Genomic DNA, 4,269 nt, shown 5'->3' with positions numbered 1-4,269 from the left:
CTCCCCCCATCACAACTCTATCATATATTCTTCTCGTTGTGTTCAATATTCTGTGCTCAACAGGAGGAGGAAATGGCTTCTTCTATTCTTAGGAAAGAGAAAAGGCTAATGGAGAGGCAAGTACTAGGTGGCCGTCACCCCGGGAGAGAGTGATCTTGCTCGCTAGAGATGTGAGGCCAGCTGCACATGAGTGGAGAGAGTTTACCTGAAGAGTATAGCGTTATACCTAGAAACAAGTACACTCCCTTCTCATCCACTTAGGCATCCAAGCCAAGGAGAAAGAAACCCCACATTCCTGAAAAGGTCAGAGCTCAAAATATCATTTAGTGTTTTAGTTTGGCTTGTGATTGATACACTTAACACTTCCCACACTTGTTGTCTGACTTACAGGATGAAAGAGATGATAATTCAGCAAAGTACTTAGATGTTGCTAAGGGACTAGCAATGTCTAAGTAGAAGTATATGATAACACCCTAATTTCGGTCTTTATTTCATGTTATTAGCATGATTTATGCATTTAAAAGGCTTAAATTTGGGTTGTTATCATATATTTACACAAAAATAATGCTTCCAAGTAATTTCTGATTTTTCCCTAAATTTTTGTTAGTTATATGAATTTTTAAGGATTTATTGAAGCTCGAAATAATTATTTTTGGATCAAAATGGCACATTAAAAAGTTTATTTCGACATTTATCAACATGGGAATTAATCAGGGAATTTTCTAGAATTTTCTAGAATTTTTTACGAATTTTTAGGAATTTTCTGGGATTTATTTCAAGAAGAAATGCATTTACTCTATGGAAAAAGGGCATATTTATAAGAGAAAAAAATGTATTTATGCAATTTCTAGACTTTTTGGGGTCTTTTTGCAACGTTTCGTTGCAAAAAGACCATGAAAATAGCTCTCGGTCGCCACAGCAGGCGTAAAGATCCTATTTAAAATCATTCAGGGTTTTATTGCAATTTTTAATATATATTTTTTATATTTTAGGAGAAATCGGAGGAGAGAGAGTGCGCCAGGGGCATATACGCAATTACTTTTGGGCGGCGTCCAAAAGCAATTCCAGACTTTTTAAGGACTTTTCTACAAAAAGGAGGATTCAAAATGCGCCAGCCAATGAGAGAGCGACACGTCATTGCGTGTTTAAAAACGAAACTAATAAATAAATCAATTTTAAATCCAATGGATTAAATTGGTTTAAAATTGATTTATTAATAACTTTTGATCCTGAAGTCCGATTGAGATGATTTTTTTATGGATTTGTTTGTCTTGATCCCCTCTTTCTATCTGTATGGTTAGATCATTCAGATCTAGCCTACATTGATAGATAAATATTAAGTACTAAACGGTGGTAAAATGGTGATTTTTACCCTATAACCTAAGTATAAAAGCTAAATTTCGAGAGGGGGAGCTCATTTTGGATGGTGCTCTATCACAGCTGCAAGACAGGGAGGAGCTCTAGCTTGGATCAAGTTATCTGGTACTTTATTTCCTTGATTGTATTTGAACTTTTATGCATTTTGAATGAATTAGGTTAAGTTGTTTGTTTCTTCATCTCTATTCTGATCTGAACTTCTAAATCGCTTGGCTTGAGCGGCATGTACAAGCCCTGATTAGGATTGAGAGGAGAAATTGAGGGATTTACCTTGGCATTCAATTGCATTCCAAAAGAAAACTCTAAAAAATTTAGTTTTAATTCTTAGGAGATTAAGATTTCCTTTTTTATTTCTGATTTAGCAAATTCTCAAAACCAACAAAAACTTAAATCAAAAATTTCTTCCAACCTCTCTAATTGAATTCTTTGATCCATCCAATTGGATCAGTTAATTCAATTTAGAGCCCACATTTCTTCTTTTCATCTCATCTCTTCTACCCCCCTCTCTAAATTCTCACCTAATTAGGGTGACTTGATCCTCATTGAAGATCAAATTCACTCTAATTAGGATCTAAAGCACCAAAAATAAAATCAAATTAAAATTCCTACTTGCCTCCCTTGGACGACACTCATACTTATCACTATACATATTAAGTAGAGTTTTATAAATTTTATTGCATCAGCCAAAAAATCACAACGACAAGGGCTAAGAAATTTGCGTAATTTTCACCCCTATTTTTGGCTTATCACCCCTCAAGCCAAGCGATTTAGAATTTCAGATCAAAACGAAGAAGAAGAAACAAGAAATTGAACTAATCTCATTCAAAACGCACAAATCCAAATACAATCAAGGAAAAAGTACCAGATAACTTGATCCAGGGTGGGACTCCTCTCTGTCTTGCAGCTGTGATAGAGAACCATCAAGAATGAGCTCTCCCTCTCGAAATTTAGCTTTTATACTTAGGTTATAGGGTAAAAATCACCATTTTACCACCGTTTAGTACTTAATATTTATCTATCAATGTAGGCTAGATCTGAATGATCTAACCATACAGATAGAAAGAGGGGATCAAGACAAACAAATCCATAAAAAAATCATCTCAATCGGACTTCAGGATCAAAAGTTATTAATAAATCAATTTTAAACCAATTTAATCCATTGGATTTAAAATTGATTTATTTATTAGTTTCGTTTTTAAACACGCAATGACGTGTCGCTCTCTCATTGGCTGGCGCATTTTGAATCCTCCTTTTTGTAGAAAAGTCCTTAAAAAGTCTGGAATTGCTTTTGGACGCCGCCCAAAAGTAATTGCGTATATGCCCCTGGCGCACTCTCTCTCCTCCGATTTCTCCTAAAATATTAAAAATATATATTAAAAATTGCAATAAAACCCTATAAAATTTTAAATTGGATCTTTACGCCTGCAGTGGCGACCGAGAGCTGTTTTCAGGGTCTTTTTGCAACGAAAGTTCGCAAAAAGGCCCTTGAAAGTTCGAAAATAATAAAAATACTTCTTCTTCTATTATAAATATACTTTTTTTCGTTGAAATAAATACATTTCCTCTTCAAATAAATCTCAGAAAAATCCTAAAAATTCGTAAAAAATTCTAGAAAATTCTAGAAATTTCACTGATTCATTCCCATGCTGATAAATGTCGAAATAAAATATTAAATATGACATTTTCATTCAAAAATAATTATTTCGAGCTTCAATAAATCCTTTAAAATTCATAGAATTAGCAGAAAATTAGGGAAAAATCAGAAATCACTAGAAAACACTATTTTCATGTAAATATATGATAAAAACCCCATTTTAAGCTCTTTAAATACATAAAATCATGCTAATAACATGAAATAAAGACAGAAATTATGGTGTTATCAGTCGCCCACGCAGATAACCCACGCGGTCGCCCGCGCAGGCAACCTACGTGGCCACCGTGCATGCAATAGCTGCGTCCACATAAGCAGCAAGCGCAGTCGCCCGTGGGGTGCAACCTCTCACGCAAGCAACTTGCGTGGCCGCCCGATCAGGCGCACACAACCAGCGCAGCCGCGCGCGCTGGCAACACTAGTGCCCGTGCAGGAAACCCAAGCTGCCACCTGCATAAGCAACTGTCGTACCAGCGCAAGCAGCCAGCGTGGCCGTCCGCGCCGACGTTAGTCTGCCTGCGCCGGCGACATTCCGACCACTCCTGTCTATCTACGACTTGCACTCCACTGTTGGTGATCCGCGTTTCCCACCACAATCCTTGGCAAGGCCACTCAACGCCCATGACACCCAGAAATTTGGCGTCCAAAGGGCCTTACATTGCCCTGATCGCCCAGCCGGACTCGATCAGAATTTCCCACGGCCTCTTCACGCACTCCAGTGCAGAGGTACACCTGAACTCTTTGTTGTCGAAGTGTTCTTCGTCAAGGGTTCTGCTAGAATTCTCCACCGCGACAGATTTGATTTGATTTGGAACTCCCTAAAGTTCTCTCTATCATGAGTTTCCCTCGTGACACAAATTTAAATATTGGATTTGGTGCTTCGACATTGTCACGCTGGTTGAAGATAGTACTCCCGCCCTCGACGAGGAACGGGGCTGCACCACGAGTATTTCATCGGTTTTAAGTTTTGACTTCGACCGTGTGGATTCTGTTGTCTGTTTTATCCAATCCATCCAAACCTGTCCTGTATCTTCCCTCGTCATTATCCAACCAATCCCCACAGTCGTCTTTCCCCTAATTATCCTGCATTACTTCTAGTTAGACTTGGAGGGTTGTGAGGCTCATCATCCGTGGAAGGGGGTTAGTAGCGCACTATGTCGCTTAGGTTGATAGTTGGACAAATTCCCCACTCACCAAGAATGCTCACCTCAAAGGAATTGTCATTGATTACCCGGGCAATT

This window comes from Wolffia australiana, chromosome 5 (assembly GCF_029677425.1).
Source record: "Wolffia australiana isolate 7733 chromosome 5, ASM2967742v1".
In the NCBI taxonomy this organism is placed as follows: domain Eukaryota; kingdom Viridiplantae; phylum Streptophyta; class Magnoliopsida; order Alismatales; family Araceae; genus Wolffia; species Wolffia australiana.
This window is presented reverse-complemented; position numbering follows the sequence as displayed.